Source organism: Armigeres subalbatus, chromosome 2 (assembly GCF_024139115.2).
Source record: "Armigeres subalbatus isolate Guangzhou_Male chromosome 2, GZ_Asu_2, whole genome shotgun sequence".
Taxonomy (NCBI): domain Eukaryota; kingdom Metazoa; phylum Arthropoda; class Insecta; order Diptera; family Culicidae; genus Armigeres; species Armigeres subalbatus.
Genome location: NC_085140.1, coordinates 427,984,123 through 428,003,405, shown reverse-complemented (window position 1 = coordinate 428,003,405; position 19,283 = coordinate 427,984,123). Strand labels below are relative to the sequence as shown.

The window sequence follows — 19,283 nt, the reverse complement described above, 5'->3', positions numbered from 1 at the left end:
GTTCACTAATGACGACAGACGACGGAAGATGATCTGGGATATCACTTTGTGGGCTATATTGCTATAACAAGCTGCCTGTTACTTAGTAGTAGTTAATAAAATGTAAAAACAGATTGGTATTCATTTGTACCCGCATACGAATGTTATATATGGCTGCTATTCTCATGCAGGCCATCCCATTAGAATTCAGCTCAATAATTTCTTATTACTCTAGTACTTCTAATTCTCATTCATATATTGCCATCCCATAGATCGCATCACTTACCAAATTGAATCCAGTTAATACATCCCTTAATACTAACACAATATCCTATGCTGAGACAATCATGGAGAAGCAGAGGTATGCTCGGTCTCTAGTAACAACGACAGTTGAACTAATAATCCTTCCTTCCCTTGATGATCGTAAGGACGTGGTCGGCGCCGTAATTGACTTAGTAAAAATGCAATGAATTTCCCGAATTTTGCACATTGATAATGATTGCTAGAAAACCCAAGCTCCATTCAATTGGTTCCCTATGCAATTTCGCAAGTTCTATTCAATCAAGGAGTAGCAACTACGAATTGTATGGCCATCCTGCTCATGCAAATATGATTATTTATATTTAGCATTATTTCATAAGAGAATATGAACAAGATACAGTGATGACCAGAGTTTCTACATGTTCAAATTTGTCTGCCTCTGATTTCGTCTTCACCTGTTCAACCGACATAAAGTTATGATATGATTTTTTCACGATCCAATTTTGAAACATTTTTTGTATAGAATTTTATGCTCGGAAATAATACTCAAAACAACTAATGTTTATTATAAATTATTTCAAGAATTTGGAAGTTGGAAGAATTATTCCAAATATTTTGGAAGTCTATATTTCAGTCAAAAACTTATATTTTCCAGCGCTAAGCCATTGATTGCTTCATTTAAAATGAGCGTGAAAGGCATCATCAACGCTAGGAGGATTAATCTAGCTTTTTTTTTTAAATAAATGTAAAATTTCTTCACTTGTTGTATTAATCCATGCGCTTTTGGTAAAAGGAGGGGTCTAAACCTCGTTATTATAACCTATGAAAAATTTCAGAATGCAAAAATTTCCGAGCATATTTTGAAGATTGATATTAATCAGGACTCTGGATTAACCAACGGAATACAATTATTGTGACGAATCTTCTCAGAACTCTGCAAGTCAGCATCCTTAAGAAAACAGATGAGGACGGGGATCCCGTGTTTTTTTTTGGTATTTGTGACACCGGCACAATTAGTGTTCTACTGAGTTGTAGACACAATAGACTTCACAGGATATACGACAGGAACTCCCACGAAAATTATGTGAAACCCGCATATGGAGCCGGGAAATAACCTTCTAGAAGTGGTGCCCTTAACTTTACGGAGTGAGGATCCCAATCTTCCGGGCTCTGTCGCGCTCGGTTCCGCCCACAAACATGTACTTTGTCTTTGACGCATTCACCACCAGGCCAACTTCTGTTGCTTCACGTTTCAGGCCATCTTTGCAAATGTTTGGCCGACAATGTCCATGTCATCCGCGAAACAAATAAATTGACTGGATCTGTTGAAAATCGTACCCCGGCTGTTACACCCGGCTCTCCGCATGACACCTTCTAGCGCAATGTTGAACAACAGGCACGAAAGTCCATCACCTTGTTTTAGTCCCCGGCGCGATTCGAACGAACTGGAGTATTCGCCCGAAATCTTCACACAATTTTGCACACCATCCACCGTTGCTTTGATCAGTCTGGTAAGCTTCTCAGGGAAGCTGTTCTCGTACATAATTTTCCATAGCTCTACGCGGTCTACGACAGCCTTGAAATCAACGAACAGATGGTGCGTTGGGACCTGGTATTCAAGGCATTTTTGAAGGATTTGCCGTACAGGTAAAGATCTGGTCCGTTGTCGAGCGGACGTCAACGAAGCCGCCTTGATAACCTTCTACGAACTCATTCACTAATGGTGACAGACGTTGCAAGATGATCTGAGATATCACTTTGTAGGCGGCGCGGCATTAATGATGGTGCTCGCTCGAAAGTTCTCACACTCCAGCTTGTCGCCTTTCTTGTAGATGGGGCATATAACCCCTTCCTTCCACTCCTCCGGTGTTCAGATTCCCAGATTCTGACTATCAGTTTGTGCAGGCAAGTGGCTAGCTTTCCCGAGCCCATCTTGATGAGCTCAGCTCCGATATCATCTTTACCAGCTGCTTTATTGGTCTTTAGCTGTTGGATGGCATCCATAATTTCCCTCCAGGGAGAGCTGGTTGGCTTCCATCGTCCAGCTTCCAAGTTTCGAGAACGGCATGTTTTGAGACCGGCACAGCTGCCATCAATCAGATCGTGGTCGATTTGTGATTCTATCTGCAGTGGTGATCTCCAAGTGTACCAATACGGAAGGTTGATTATGCTGAAGTGAAAAATCAGAAGGGTTATGTACAAGACACAACCGCCCAACGTAAACTACGTAAGGCAGTTTTGTTCATTAAGGATTGTAGTGCCATCATGCATGAATATTTTTAGAAAATTCATTTGATAACTTATGTCACTGGTTTCGAACAAAACTAGCGTATCTTTAGATATTAAAATTGTTGGATATGACAATTGTTTAAAAAATTTACTATGAAAACCCAAATTTATTCCTCAGTGGTAATGATGCCTTTCTTAGATCCGAATTGCCTACATTTGGATTTTGAAGCAATTGATGAAATATTTTAATTCAAACATTCAAACATTCCAATCATAGGCATATCTTGTGTTTCGTGCATCACTAGAAATCATAAAATGTCAATCATGTACCAAAACCCAATTAATTTGGTTGTGATGCGCGCGAGTAGTAAACGTTGCGGACGGGAAAAGAGGGTGTGTGTGTTATTACAATCTAACTCCCACTGTCTGGCAGTGTCACCAGTGTTGGTAAAATCTCAAAATCTCAAATCTCATCGGCGATTCAAACCACGCGTGAGTCAAATCCCATCAGAATCATGGCCCAGAGATTTGCTCATGATTCGAATCGCAATTTGCATCATTGCATGATATTTACGTGTTCTTCATTGTTGAATGCAATGAATTAACTGTTTTTCGTCTAAAACAATGGCTAATAATTGCATATATAAACAAAACATACGCCTCGATTGCGTTTTGACGCTTTTTAGAACGAAATCATATTTCGGTGAGTGAGCGAAGCGATGCGATTCTGGCCGAGAAACTCAAGCGCGATGCTCCCCCTACAGAATCGCAGGCGAGTTAACTCGTGCATGAAACCTCGATGATTCATACTTGAGCATGATTCTACCAACACTGAATGTCACTATGGATAAAATATTCGTGCAACCATTTTATTAATATCATTGCAAGACTTTTGAATCAGGGAGCAAGAAAGTGATAGGGGCACGGCAGGTATTTCCGTCCATCGTCGTTGGGGCTAAAATCGACGAAAGCAACGTCCATTTGCTAGAACTCCGCTATAGCAAAACGTTTCTACTGAGCTTACGGTTTGGTACGGATGAGTTTGGCAAAAAAAAGTGTCTGTTTTATTTGTTTTCGAGACTATGACGAAGAAACGAAAATGCCTGCCTTAACCCTAGCTCAATTGTAACTCATATAACCCGTTTCAAGAACGTATGCGTTCCGAAGCTTTTGTCGTGTACAATAAGTACAGCATGTTTGCACCCACGTATTATAAAAATATCTTAAGTGCATTCACACTTCCTGAATCAAAGTTAAATCCTTCGCGCGCATTTGGGGGCTGTCCACAAACCACGTAGACCGAAATTTCACATTTTCAAACCCCCCCGTCCCCCCTAGTAGACTTTCGTAGACTTTTCCGAAACCCCTCCCCCCTCCTTTGAAGTCTACGTAGACTTTTCTAAATTTCACAAAATATCATATGCGGTTTAAAAATATGGAGATCAACGTTTTAATCAATTCAGCTATTCAAACCAATTTCAGTATGTAAATATTACCATAAAATTCGAATTTCCAAAACAAAATTAAACTGAACAAAATCTAACAAAACAAAAATCAATTTAAAACGTAATAAAATTTAATCCTTTGTCCATAGCTCCCGAATAGCTCAAATCTCAAAGCCAATTTTATTTCTGTTGAACTCGATTCTTCACAGAGGTGTGCGCCACCGCCGCCGACACTTTTGCATAGGCACGCCATTGCCTCAAATCTGTAACGCATCTGAACGGTTCAAATTTGTAGAAAACCGAACAATTTTCAGAACTTCGAAAAATTTCGAGTTGAGTCCCAAGAATTTCCTTCTAGAATCCAAAAGTTTTCCCGTTATTAGTAATTTTCAGTGAAAATTTTAATTTATTTCCCGAGGTAATTTTAAGTTTAAACGAACATTTCGAAATATTTCCCGTGGAATTTTAGAATGGTTTCCTACGATATTTTTAAATTTCTGTTTCAAATTTGGAGCAATTTCCACATTTCAAAGAATTTTCCGAATAATTTTCGATGGAAATTATGAAGAGTTTTCTGTTGAAATTTTCGTGAATTTCTCATAAAAATTTCGAATAAATTTTCGTAAAATTGATAAAGGCTTTCTTACTTAAATTGCAAATACATATTTAATTGTGGAAACTCATAGAGTTTTTGGTGGAAAAATAAAATAATCTCTCGCGGAAATTTTTAACATTTTCTATAGCAATTCCGAAGATTTTCCATAAATAATTCCAAAGAATTTGCCATAGAACTTTTGATTAATTTGCCGTTAGTTTTCCAATAATTTCCTATGGACATTCCGAAAAGTTTTGCTTATCTGTCTAAAGAATTCCTCGCGAAAATTCCGAAGAGAGAATTTGAGAAATTGAGAAAAGTTTCCCAGGGACTTCCTAGAAAATAGGGCTTTCATTCACGGGAAGGATTTCCCGGGGTATGAACATAAGTCCCTCGAATTTCCCAGGAAATGTTTTTGCGGGTTTTAAATTTGATACAAATATTAGTCTAAAGAACTGATCTATTATATTTTTACTAATATTTGCTCTTCGTTCTCTTAATAAAATTTCGTCTTAAAAATTGATGGACGAAATGTCTTCTTCCAATAAACAAATAAAAATCCTTTTGATTTCCCCACTTATTGATAATAAATGAAGTCATGCATAAGAAGAGTTGCATGACTTGTGCGATGCAATCTTGAAGCTTTTAGGTGGTGGTGCAGAGCGACATGTTTCCAATATCACAGATCTTTGACTACTATATCGATTAGGAAAACGTTATATTTTAACCGGTGCCAGCGAAAGTGGTACATGTTACATTGAGTAAATTTTACAGGAGACGCATTTTTCCAAAAACCTCAAAAATAAAATTCGAATTTGCAAATTTCTGCAATTCAACTGTGCCAACGTGTTATGACTGATGTGCCTAAAGGCAGTAATGAGAAATATGCGAAGTTTCTTGACAAATTTCAAGTTTGTTGGAACAAAATGCACATGTACCACTATTAATGGGAACAAAATGCAACAGAAACCGAAAATCGTTGCCAGTAAAAGTGGTACATGTTCATTTAAAATTTTTTTTTAACGGCAGTAAACCGTTTTGAAATTTAAAATAGAGTTAAAATCTGTTGCGGAAACATCATTGTTGTTAAATTTTCTTTCTAATAAGCTGATTTTAGTGGGTAGAACTGCACATGTACCACTCTTCCTGGCAACGAAATTACCATTGTGATATATACCAGAAATTAAAAAGTGCATATCTCCAGATTTAGTTGTCAAAAATCACTTTTTCGTTATTCCCTTACCAGATCTTTGCTAATAGAAGCCGTTGGTGTAAAAAACACAAAATCGACAAAAATGGTTTATGTACCACTTTCGCTGGCACCGGTTCATTTCAGAAGGCAACAATGGGCCTAAGAGAAGATCACATCAGGGCACCGCATACTTTATGCTGGAACAAGAGCTAGAATCTGCAAAATAAAGATGAAATCTCCAAATTCTCTGGTGCAAAGGAGATAATGTTTTTGGTAAACTTATTCAGAATCGTCAACAATTCTATGTTTATATGAGGCCATATCCATGTGAAATGGAGCCCGGGGTCGTCTTCAGTGTCTCGTACTTGACTCGACTTGGAGTCGAAATTGATAAAACTTATTATTTTCATTTTATTCATTGTATTTATTACATGTACATTCAGGGAATCAATATTCGAGTAACGCCTAACAATATACCTTTTGTCGTCAACAGAGTTTGTTACTGACAAACGCATCTAGCGACAAACCTTTATCAGAACCCGAACACAATATGACAAGAATCATTTGCCTTGCATGCTCTGATATTTCCGAGAATACGATGCTAATATTGTAATCATTGTTGGATTCTCGAATATTTCCATAAAAGCAGAAACTATGATAGCATAAAACCGAAATTTGCTCTAGATATAATGCAAAATAACGGGATGAAAAGTTAGTAACAAGATTGTCTTCTTTTTTGTTGCTGACAAAAATTTTCGGATCTTTGTCATTATTATCTCCGACAAAAACAAAGCTTTGTCGTTGGTTCTCTTTTATCGCTTGTTTCGCAAGCGCATTTCAGAAAAATTGATTCCCTGTGTACATTCATTAAACTCATTATTTCATGTTCTGAATTCTATTTCTTTGATTGCACATGACATAAAAATGTTTATCCCTAAATCCTAGTAATAATTGGAATAGTGCTTGAAAGATTGTGTTAAAGTGCGCGTCGTTTCGGTTGTAGACGCGTTTCTTGGTATGCAAAAGATACCGAGCTTACATTGTGCGAGAATTTCTATTAATTGCGGGACAATCCAGGTAATAAATAAAAGTTGATAGAGTTCATTAGTGTGCGTAGGTTCGGTCGTAGAAGCGCGGATCCTCAGTATGCAGAAGCCACCGGACCTTCATTGTGTTAGTTTTTTCTTCGTCGCGATACCGATTTCTCGTGGAAGTGCAGATGACTCATCGGCTTCCATTAAAGCGAGTATTACGTCAACATTTTCCTACCCATTCCTTAATTGACCTGCATTCGGACACGGCCGGCGCTGGTATTGTTTTATATTGAGTCACCAGTTTTTACACATTAAGGATGATGTTAGTCCCAAACATCATCTGTTGGTTCCCTGTGTAACTACAGCTGACCTGGCAATAACAGAGTAGCAACCGTGGGAGGTCAATCATGCTCATGCTCATGAAGGTCTGTATATAGTTGCGCTCAAGTTTTCGTCCAATGCACTACATATACATTGATGAGTTCCATGTTTTTGGAACATGCACAGTTGATTTGCCCTCCGTCCAGGTTACACCTGGATCAGTTTTCCTAAATGTTGGCGTCGACTTATTTGTACCGTTCTACATACGATACCTAAGTCGGCTACCTATTTCAGTCAGGGCTTTCGTATGCATTTGCGTCTGACTATCTAATCTACGAAAACCAACGGATTTTGTTGGATCAAATAGAGAACTGGAAAATGTACGTCCACAACTCAACGATCAACAGTTCCTACAAGCGATGTTTAATGCTGAAGATGGAATCGAGTTTACATTCTAGCCGTCTCGTACATCGAACTTCAGTGGGCTCTGAGAGTCCGCGTTCTGTCCTTTAAAGGCCACCTTCGGAAGGCTATAGATGATATGAAGTTCGAAGACCCATGATATTACATATCAAACGACTCGCTGGCTGCATAGAGATTTTACCAACCAAGCTTATATGGATCAACACACAATTTTCTTCATAACTTTTGAACGCAATAAGATACGGGAAATTGGTTAAGAATTATTATATGAAAAAGTGGCTACTGTTTTTTGGTTTTCGTGTACACACACTCCGAGTCTCTGAGATCTCTATAAAAAGTCCGATTTTGGAGTGAAATTATAGCCTTTCGGTACACAACTTTGTTGTTCGAGAAAGGTCCCCGAATACCTTCCCCAATATCCAACTCCGTGGTACTTATGAGGATGTCGCTGAGTCGGGGGCCTCTCGTTAAGTAAGTATTACATCAACACTTCCTTCCCCTCCCAAGTTACGGTGAAGATGGACGTGGCCAGGAGTAGTAATCCTCATGCTTTTGTGATTTTATCCTAGATTGAAATCAAGGACCACACCCACCTTGATTTCTGATAGCAATCTGAATAAGGATTTCAAAAGAAAAACATGAGTATCACTAGTGTCCAATCTACGAAGTACACCGTAACTATGCTATGCTACAACTTTGTTGCTCGAGAAAGAATGTCCTAATTTTAATTAAATTCACCTGAAATTATAATTCTATACTCATTTGAAGAAGAGATTAAAAGACACGGAAATGTCTGAATTTATGAAGCCATTTGATAATGAGTTCAGATTTCATACAGCCGTTCGTAATCGTAAGAAGCTTTATTATTATCTGAAATTTTTGTCCACCTGCTTGACTGCAATTTTACACCGTGGAATCGCTCTGGTAGCTGGTAGCGCGGAAGTGCCGATTCGACCTCGTCCATCCGATTGATATCCTTCTGCAATGCATGCGCCTTGACAGCACTTGTGTGTTTGTGAGTGTTTGCTTTTCTACCTTTCCCAGTTTGTTTGTCATTTCCCACGTAAATAGGACTGGATGGGTTGGTTGGGGTGTTTGGGTGAAGAAGCGGACTAGTGTGTAGCTGACAGTTGTGATAAACCATTCTGGTAACAGCCGTCACCATCGAACGCCATATAGAAAAAGTTGTTGCACTTTGCGCGGAAGGGGTCGCTGAGTGACAGCAGGGTACTGATGGACAGGTGTGCATGTTCGGTTATCCGGAACATGGTGCCGGCCACCAGGCCCACTGCCCCGATATGCGTATCAAGGTAGGATGTGTAATCAAGTTTTATTTCACATCCTGAGTTTTCAACCGAGCCTGGCGAAGATTGAAATTGGATGTTGTTCAGCCCTGTTGATCCGAACGGGTGCAGGATCAAACGCGGAAGGGTTCGAATATTGTTATTTGGAAACAATGTTGCTTTGTGAGGTCGATTGGTGCAGGAGGCATGGTACGACATAATTGGCTCCGGCGGCGACAGTCGCCATGAAGCGAGGAAAGGAAGGGTCTGATCCGAATTGGAGCTCGAAGTTGGATTGCATGGCTTAAGCACCAGTTGTTGCATGACAGTTGCTTGTTTGCGCAAATTGGAAACGGATAATATAACATTAATATAAGCGGTGACCGGAAATTAACGAACCATGTTATTAAGCCTACGACTGTGGAGATTAAACAAAATCGATTTTTCTCCACTGATTTTTGATTACCGAGAATAATGTGTATTTTTTCCATAGTTATTAAGTAAGCATATTTAAGTACAGATATGTATAGCGATTGTTTTTTGACTTTTGCGTTAAATTGTTTTGATATCCATACTGAAACTGTTATGACAAAAACAAACTTGAATAGATGTTTCACTAAACAAGCTTCATGAGAATTTGATCTTTGAATAACAGAAAAGAGCAACTATGTCCTACACATTTCTTAGCATGAAATGTGTATCATTAGTTATAGCTAAACCTCGTAGTCCTCCCAACCAGTCTAGCGCCATCCCTGTCCGTACGAGGCTTTCTCACTTCGGATGAAACATTGCACAGTAGTGGAAGCACAAACATGAGGGCATTCCAAACAACGATGTTTCCGTCCGTATGTGCATACCGGCGTGCACAGAAAGGCACAGTTGAATCGTAAAGAATGTAGCAGCAGCAGCTAGGGAAAAAAGTTCTCCCCTCACTTCCCACCCATATGCACCGAACAACAACACTTCCAACTTGGTCGGAATAGGGTCTACAATTGCATATTGCGAGTAGGTATTTGTTTTAGTACGGAATATGCCGCCATCCCTATCCTGAAGTCCTACCTATAAACACGAATCCATGCAGAGTGCGAAGACCTCACTTGCGAGATAATTGTCAAACCTAGGTATTTGCCACTACCGGATGGACTCTTAAATTTGGATAATTTCATTAAAAGTTTCATGCCGACCGACCGTAGAGTGGGCAGTTTCACCCCAGAATTATGTTGTGGAAAAAAGAAAATCTGTAGGGAAAAAAACATTCCCGTGATAGCTGTAAGTAGTGGCTGCTTCTCCATGGGTAACATAGTTTATAATGAGCAAACCAAACTGGATCCGTAGCAGTACGCTACAAAGTAAGGGCGCTTCAGTGCTATAGCTGTAGCTTTCATACCAATGGCGCAGATTTTTTTTATCATGATGAAGATATTTTCAGGTCTGCGTTAAATCCGCACGATGCGTACAGAAGAGCGATATTACCATAAAAAAGTTGAAGGACATTCCCACAGAATGTTTTTTCTAAAAATTTGACCATGTGGATTTATCCCAAAATAGGCTAATCGATATATCTCATAAACATTCAATTGGTGATGCTATACATATTTGCGGCCTTCACAAATGGAAAATTCCAAGCTCTCATTGCACACTTTTTAAAGTTTTGGCGATGCTCTTTTTTGTCGTAGAAGTCCTCCAAACACACACATCGTATCTGTTGAAAAAACTCTTTCCAAAGTTTAATTGGGCGTAAATTCAGCACATTGCGATATTCGTTACATAAAGTGAATTCAGATGCATGAGAGAAACAGACGAACCGAGAGAAACGTAGCATTGTTATTGTACTAACTAACTTACGAAATTCTAAACTGAAGCAATTCTAAACATATCTCTACCGAAACAGTTTAAAAGAAAGTCTGAAAATTGCGAAGTATGTTGCTAGCCGTGGAATAGGAAGTAGAAAAAAAAACCCAGATCAATCCACCTAGCGTTGGTGGTGCCTTTCTCGCGCATTAAAATAATAAGAAAAACACATAAGAGAGGTCGAAATAGCACTTTACGGGGATAGATTTTACTTTCTCCATCAATTCATATGCATTTGCAATAATGCATTGCTGCAATCTTAAAAAAAAATATTTTTTTCGTTTTTGAATTTTTTTTTTCAAGGGGGGACCCTTGGCAGAACAACAATGATAAGAAAATTATTTTGAGCTTTTTAGTGGAATGTTTTCACCTGTCATAAGACGAGTTTTAAACAATCCCATTGAATTCCACCACTTAATTGTATCCTGACAGATACGTATTTCGACCTCAACAGTAAGGCCGTCTTCAGTGTCTTGTACTTGACTCGACTTGTCGAGTCGAGTCAAGTACAAGACACTGAAGACGGCCTTACTGTTGAGGTCGAAATACGTATCTGTCAGGATACAATTAAGTGGTGGAATTCAATGGGATTGTTTAAAACTCGTCTTATGACAGGAGAACAACAATGTTTTTTCAATAACTTTGGAACGCAATGACCAATCGGGTCAATTTTCAATAGGAAACAACTAGTTGACTGCAACTTGTTGCGAGCAAATCGAATAATGCTAAGTATCAAAAAGTGTGTCTCACATTTTTGTACACACACACACACATACATACACACATACAGACATCACCTCAATTCGTCGAACTGAGTCGATTGGTATATAACACTATGGGTCTCCGAGCCTTCTATCAAAAGTTCGGTTTTGGAGTGATCCTATAGCCTTTACGTATACTTTGTATATGAGAAAGGCAAAAAGGGGTATTTTGGCCATAACTTCCGATCCCATAGTCCGATCTAACCAATTTTCAATAGGAGATAATAGGACACGATTCTGCGTCGAATGCAACTTGTTGCGAGCAAATCGGTTGAGGATAAGTGCCCGAAAAATAAGTGACACTTTTTTACGCAATTCAGTAAAAAAAGTATATTGGCCATAACTTCCGATTCCATAGTCCGATCTGACCAATTTTCAATAGGAAACAATGAGACACTTTTCTGTGTCGAATGCAACTTGTTGCGAGTAAATCGGTTGAGGATAAGTGCCCGAAAAAATGAGTGACACTTTTTACGCGATTATTTTGTAAAAAAGTATTTTGGCCATAACTTCTGAGCCCATAGTCCGATCTGACCAATTTTCAATAGGAAACAATGGGACATCATTCTGCGTCGAATGCAACTTGTTGCTAGTAAATCTGTTAAGGATAAGTGCCCGAAAAATGAGTGACATATTTTCACGCGATTATTCAGTAAAAAAAAAGTATTTTGGCCTTAACTTCCGATCCCATAGTCCGATTTGGCCAATTTTCAATATGAAACAATGGGACAGGATTCTGCGTCGAATACAACTTGTTGCGAGCAAATCGGTTAAGGATAAATGCCTGAAAAATGAGTGACATTTTTTAATCAATTTTTCTATAAAAGAGGGGTATTTTGGCCATAACTTCCGATCCCATAGTCCGATCTGACCAATTTTCAATAGGAAACAATGGTAGAGTATCCTGCGTCGAATGCAACTTGTTGCGAGTAAATCGGTCAAGGATAAGTACCTAAAAAATGAGTGACATTTTTTTTAGGTTTGGTGCGCACAGACACACACACATACACACACACACACACACACACACACACACACACACACATACACACAGACATCACCTCAATTCGTCGAGCTGAGTCGATCGGTATATAACACTATGGGTCTCTGGGCCTTCTATAAAAAGTTTGTTTTTGGAGCGATCATATAGCCTTTACGTATACTTAGGCAATTTTGAAGATTTTTAAAACATTCTTTAACCATTCTTTTTTCCATATTATTTATTTTTTATTGTCCTCCCCCCCTTGACCTTTCGGAGACCAGTAGGACATAATTTAAATTTAATCACTTGTCATAAGACGAGTTTGTACAATCCCATTGAAATTCCACCACTTAATTGTATCTTAACAGATACGTATTTCGACCTCAACAGTAAGGCCGTCTTCAGTGTCTCGTACTTGACTCGACTTACTGAACTGAATGAGTATCATGGTTCTTGATCGTAAATTGTGCCGTCCAACTGCAAATCACTGTTTTTGGATGTTTCTGCAAACATTTTTCCATATAAACTTCTAACGAGTTTAGCACTGCCCAAACGTTGACCGATTTGGCTGAAATTTTGTCCAGAGCATCAGGGCATCAAATAGAACCGAATAAGAGGGAGCCATAAGAGGCCCATCAAACAAATTGAAAAAGTGTTTTTTGAGCCACCCTAGTGCACACACATACACATACTAGAGTGGGGCGCAGTTGTATGGAAAAACGCAAACTTTACCCAATCAAGTGAGATCATGGTTTTTCTGAATCGTTTTGGGACCCCAATCAACTGTGCAAAGATTAGTATGGGAAAACGTACTTTTTTACATTTTTGCTCTTAGCGGCTTCAATTGATCGCCAATCAGGTGACTTAATACTTTAGTATATAGTCTGAAAGATGCCGAAACACTTTGCCGAAGAAGGTACGTAGGGGGAATGACGGCTTTGGCAGGTTTTGTTCTATTATTGTCAGGGGGTTTTATGACTGATTATGCTCAAATTTGGCCCAAACATTCTTTGCATATCAAAGAATATTGAGGCCAAATTTCATAAAATTCGGTCGACAAAAACCCCCCTAACAATAATAGAACAAAACCTGCCAAAGCCGTCTGTTCCCCTACCTGGAAGGTCTTGAAAAAATGTTATTACGCTTCGAAAATAGATTGTTCAAACCATATGCAACAAATCAATGTTTCTGTCAGCATTACCGCACAACCTATGTTTATCGGAGGGCAAACCCCATCTTCCTTCTTGTCGGAACTTTCACTTTGTAAAATCATTTCGTATAACTCCCTTTAGCTCCAAAGGCGTTTAAGATCAATAATTTTGAAATAACACTCAGTTAAAGTATTGGTCCATGTAGCTCGGCAGTGCTGGCAGAATAAACGATTTTTTGCATATGGTTTGAACACTCAATCTTTGAAGCATTATAACTTTTTTCGTGAACGTTCCAGCAACGCACCATCTTCGGCAAAGTTTTTTGACATCCTTTGGGCATTTTTCCACTTGGTTTACGATGAACTAAAACTTCTAGAAGTAAAAATGCAAAAATATACATTCTCCCATACTAATTTCCATACAAACTTCAAACGCGATGAGGAAAACGCGGAAAACGAGGAAGCAACCAATCGGGCACAAATTCTGCACAGTTGTTTAGGACCCATAATGGCTTCGAAAAAATATTGATTTGAAAAAATGACCATCACGCCCCACTTTAGATTACATACATACACACGGACATACGGACATTTACTCAGTTCCTCGAGCTGCGTCGATTGCTGTAGAACACCATGGGTCCCGAGCCTTCTGATAAAAGTTTAAAAAACTGAAGAAAAAATCCTTCATGGTGGAGGGGGGTTAGAAAAATTGCTTACGTAATAATTGTGCGACCCCCTTGGATTTGGTATTTGTTAAAAGTAAGCCATATTTCATCGTCCTGTACGACGCAACCTGTATGTTTAGTTAACAACAACAAGCCCGTTCGTCATCATCTCAGCGAGGTTTCTTCTGGACTTTGAATGACCTCAGTCCACATCTCACTTTTAATGTCCTGCACAGCCGACTTAGCTATGTCGACTTTCTTTGACAACATTTCTTACCGACATCTTGGGCTTCCTCTTACATGCTTTTACCACTTTTTGCTCATCTTGTTCGTTGCGTGTTCCCCTTTTCGACTACTTGGCTGACTTCCCCTAAACCATCTTGCTTTTTTGTCTTTAAGCAGAAATGTTTTTTTTCGGCATGCAGTATTTGAAAGTAAGCTGAATGATTTCTATTTCTAATCATTTCCAACGTTTCGATGTTGGATTTACACCTTCTTCAGGGCCTATTTATTGTAAAAGACGTGTTGGGTAGTTTCAAACAAAATTAAATATCAACTAAATACTACGGGACTCAATTGACTACAAAACTCCTTGTCGGTAATTGTCGATCTAAAATCTGCTCTACAATGACACGTACTACAGAATTGTCTTTATTCATGTGAATTTTGATATTTGGATCCATTTTTCACTCACGCATCTTGGTTTAAACACCGGATTCGTCACGCCAACCGGATTCGCGATGGTTTATTGTGAATGATTAGAATTTTTTTACCACTAGTTTAAAATTAGATTTCACAGCTCCTGTTGTCGAGACGCCATTTTTAAAAAAACAATTAAAGACCTTGTCTCATTTCCCGAACTTTGATTAAACAACAATATCAATAAGACTTCTGAGACCAATAAGATAATACCAATAAGACATCTGTCAAAAATTATTCGATATCTATCAAAAGTAATCTTGCTCTGCGAGCAGGGTTATTTGAGTTTAAGTCGGGAAATAAGACAGACCTTAAAAGTAAACAATATGCTGTGTGGCATATAAACCCTTCGATTAATGCTAACACCGACAGTATACTCAACAAAAGCCATAAACAGAATAACAAAACATGATATGGATTTGATTGATATAAGAGATAAAAGAACAGGCAACAATATCAAAAATTTGCACTGAAATATCATTTAAATATCAAGATATGCTATGTATAAGAACAAACTAATGGCACATGATATTGATCACTTCTTACAAATAGCATAACTTGATGTCCTAATGATTTTTCAGTGCAAATTATTGATATTGTCTCTGATCTTTTATCTCTTATATCAATCATGTCCATATCTCATTTTGCTATCTTATCATCATTTGATATTATTGAGCTATTCTCGTCTACTCGGGACGTAGTTGAAAGTGCCTTTTTACGAGAAAAAAGACTTTAATTACCTACTTGACTTTAATTACCTACATACAACCTACTAAATAGTGACCAGCTACCAGAGCTGAAATTAGTTTACACACTGTCTATAAATTCCAATAAGAATTCCGACTCTAGTGTATGAGATAAAGCAAACTATTGAATAACAATTTTCATTGTGATAAGAAAATTATTTTGAGCTTTTAAGTGGAATGTCTTTACTTGTCATAAGACGAGTTTATACAATCCCATTGAATTCCACCACTTAATTGTATCTTGACAGATACGTATTTCGACCTCAACAGTAAGGCCGTCTTCAGTGTCTTGTACTTGCCTCGACTTCGACTCGAGTCGAGTCAAATACAAGACACTGAAGACGGCCTTACTGTTGAGGTCGAAATACGTATCTGTCAAGATACAATTAAGTGGTGGAATTCAATGGGATTGTATAAACTCGTCTTATGACAAGTGAATTTTCATTGGTAAAATAATTAAGAATACTGAGGCGTACAGAATAATTTAGACCACACTTGTTGGATTTGATGATGAGCATGTTTTTAACTCTTTTTAAGATTCCATTAATGTAATTCTCGCTATAGATAAGCTAATATGTTATTAAACTCAAAGTCTCATATTCAAGTCTCAGTTCATTCGATATAATAAAAGAAATTAGGCTCAGACCGCATTGTGCTTTCGTGCTGTGCGGTTCTTTCTCTCTTTGTGAAAGGAAGTTTTTAATACTACCCGAAGCTATTTTAATTTCAACAGTGCTTCTCAGCGCTATTTGTACCCACTGAACCCGTTAAGATCTTTGCAAGGTCTCATTAGAAGGATAAGGAATTAAGAATATTTAACAGATTAACAGACTTAGAAATAAAGTCTACTAGCTCTGTATATACTTTTCACAAGGCATATTATTTCACTTTTTTCTGCTGATGACATTCTGTTTGTAAGGAGTATCATAAATTTACTGTTGCTGCTGTCATGGTAAAATAATATACATCCGACATATAAATAGAAAAAAAATGCTTTCTCCCCGACGGGGAATTGAACCCCGGTCTCCCGCGTGACAGGCGGGGATACTGACCACTATACTATCGAGGACGTGTGATTTGTATGTAAAATATTGTATTGACGTTTTGATGTTTTGTATTTTGAATGATTTTTACATAATATAATCTAAGGGTTCAATGTTTTTTTTTTCAGGGCTATGGAAAAATCTTCAATACTATTCGATTACAATTTGTTGGCATTTATATTTATATACACAAGATGAATCATAAGTTAAATATCATCTCAGCATTTGCCCCCTTCTTATATCAGTTTATCTATTTTTCGTTGTATGAACGTATCTAAGATAATGTCCTACGTAAGTCTATTACAAAAAAAAAAACGTCTTGAAACATGCATATTAGGAGAAGTTCCTATAGGACCATAGAAAGTCATTCACAGATCATTAATGCAGTGTTGTCGCTAGTGTTGATAACTTACTTTCTTAGTTGTAAGCCAAAAGCTTTAACTGCTCTAACAACACACGAACGCACAAAGTCACGCTTCCAAACGGACATCCGCGATGAAGAGAAGAAAAAAAGTTACACTGCTGCATATTATGCATTTGCTCGACCTAGAATTTTCCAAACAAGTTCCAGCCATAAACAGTAACTAAGTATCACAATCATTCTGGTCCCCCCATATATCGCAGTTATGAAACATTCTCACGACCCTGCCCGACAGCACTGCAAAGCGTGCAGTGCATGACAGAAAGCCACACATGCCATTCGTTCGTGCATTGTTTATTTCCATTGCCTTACCCTTGCTGCAGTAAGCACCGCCAACGTGCATATTTCTGGCTCTCTTTCTTCCATTCATTTTTTTTTTCCCTACAATTGCAGCGCACCAGCTGCAACTCAAGAAAAAAGTACAGACACAGAATTAACAACAGTAAACAGCAACAAACACATGTGTTGTCCTAGTTTCGCGAGCTTGGTTCCCAGGGTTGTTGCACTCGTCGACGTAATCAACCGGATTAATGTGCCTCGTGAAGGTCAAAAAAGTTTCCCATACCGGGAATCGAACCCGGGCCTTCCGGGTGAGAGCCGGATATCCTAACCACTAGACAATATGGGACTGATGAGGAAGACATCACCCGAAATCGTGTGTGAGATAATGGAAATATTTGCGATTTTAATCAAACAAACCATCACACGCAATGCAATAATCATTTCCAAACGTAAGATAATTCGAACAAATTAATCAACACTTATTCACGCTAGGATGGGAAGTGCGGTACGGATTGTCTGTCTGCTTCGTACCAAAACACGCGACGCACACTGTCGTAAATAGGAGCAGAGATTGCCGCAATAAATAAGGAAGTATAATTTAGTATTCTTTTTTTGCCACCACCAACATGACAGTTAACAGCACAAATTAGCGAAATGTTTGGTCGCTTAGTCGGAATCGGTTGGTGTGTGCGGCGAGCGCATGCATGGTGACAACACAGTAATGGAATCGCGACGATACGACGGCGCGCTCGGGTTGATGACTTTTTTGGTTGGCTATGTGTTGTTCGGTGACGGAAACAGTTCCATCGTGTGATGGAAAACAGCTCAATTAAGTGGTCTCCCATCAACTTGAGCTGTGGTGAGTGAGCTGGAACAATACACCTACCGATCAGATATCGGAGTTCCCGTGTATTGGTTCGACTGAGGTCAGTGATCCCATCCGACCTGTCATACAGATTATTATTATTCTGATCTGATTACATTTGAATCTGTATGGCGTTGTCCGTTTTGGTCGGTCGGTCTTTCTTTATTTATATTTATTACGCTGGAGCGAGCATGATAATCAGATTCATAATTTTACCGTGACAATATGAATTCGGTACGTCATGGCATGAATCATTGCTAAAGGAAGCATTTCATCGATTTGGATCGAAGTGCATTTCAAATCAGTTCATCCACACTATTAGTAAATAGTTCATATTACAATGTTGTTGCTGTTACAATTTTGTCGGATAAATGTTCGATTGTTCAAATATTTTTCATAATTCATCGTAAAAACACACCACACAGAAAATTTACGCACATTTTGGAGCTCATTCTATTCTCAACTTAAATTCTAGCGCCAATGAACGAGACTTCAATGTATCGGGTCACAATCTGCTTTCATAAATTTCCTATCGCTCGTTAAAAATACATTCATCAAATAATGCACTTAGGAAAAAACAGTTTTCATGACGCGCTGGAAAAACTGCCTGCGACTTGTCCATCATAAAATCGCTGGCTGCCGCAACGTCATCGCCGAATCGAATTATACGCACCCGCCCGAGATAAACCCATACATATTTATACTGATGTGCCGTAGGCATTAAATTTATCGAAATATAGCCGTAAAAACGCCATCTCCAACCGAAACACTGTCAAAAAACGTACACCCGAAATCATAACGGACAGCGATAGTGCCGGCGCGGCGACGTCGGCGACGGAACCAGAGCTGATGGTCCATCAAAAAAAAAACTTTGAATATTTTCCGACATGACTTTTTCCGCCTTATTACACCGACCCAATGATCGAAGCGGCAACGACCGCCGAGCCGTACCCTCGCATATGAATCAGTGGTGACACTTTACTTCACATCAGTACTCTTTTTCCATATTTGGGGCAAAATATGCGAGCAATTACATCGCCAAATAGTGCTGGGAAT

The 19,283-nt window shown here is 38.6% G+C and overlaps 1 protein-coding gene and 2 non-coding genes across 10 annotated transcripts in view; all 3 read right to left on the bottom strand.

Moving 5' to 3' along the window:
• The window catches only part of LOC134213552 (disintegrin and metalloproteinase domain-containing protein 10), a 260,648-nt gene that overhangs the window by 54,933 nt on the left and 186,432 nt on the right, over positions 1-19,283 (bottom strand). The window lies entirely within an intron of this gene.
• Trnad-guc (transfer RNA aspartic acid (anticodon GUC)) lies at positions 16,614-16,685 on the bottom strand. The gene has a single exon. It is a non-coding gene; the product is annotated as a tRNA-Asp (tRNA).
• Trnae-cuc (transfer RNA glutamic acid (anticodon CUC)) lies at positions 17,637-17,708 on the bottom strand. The gene has a single exon. It is a non-coding gene; the product is annotated as a tRNA-Glu (tRNA).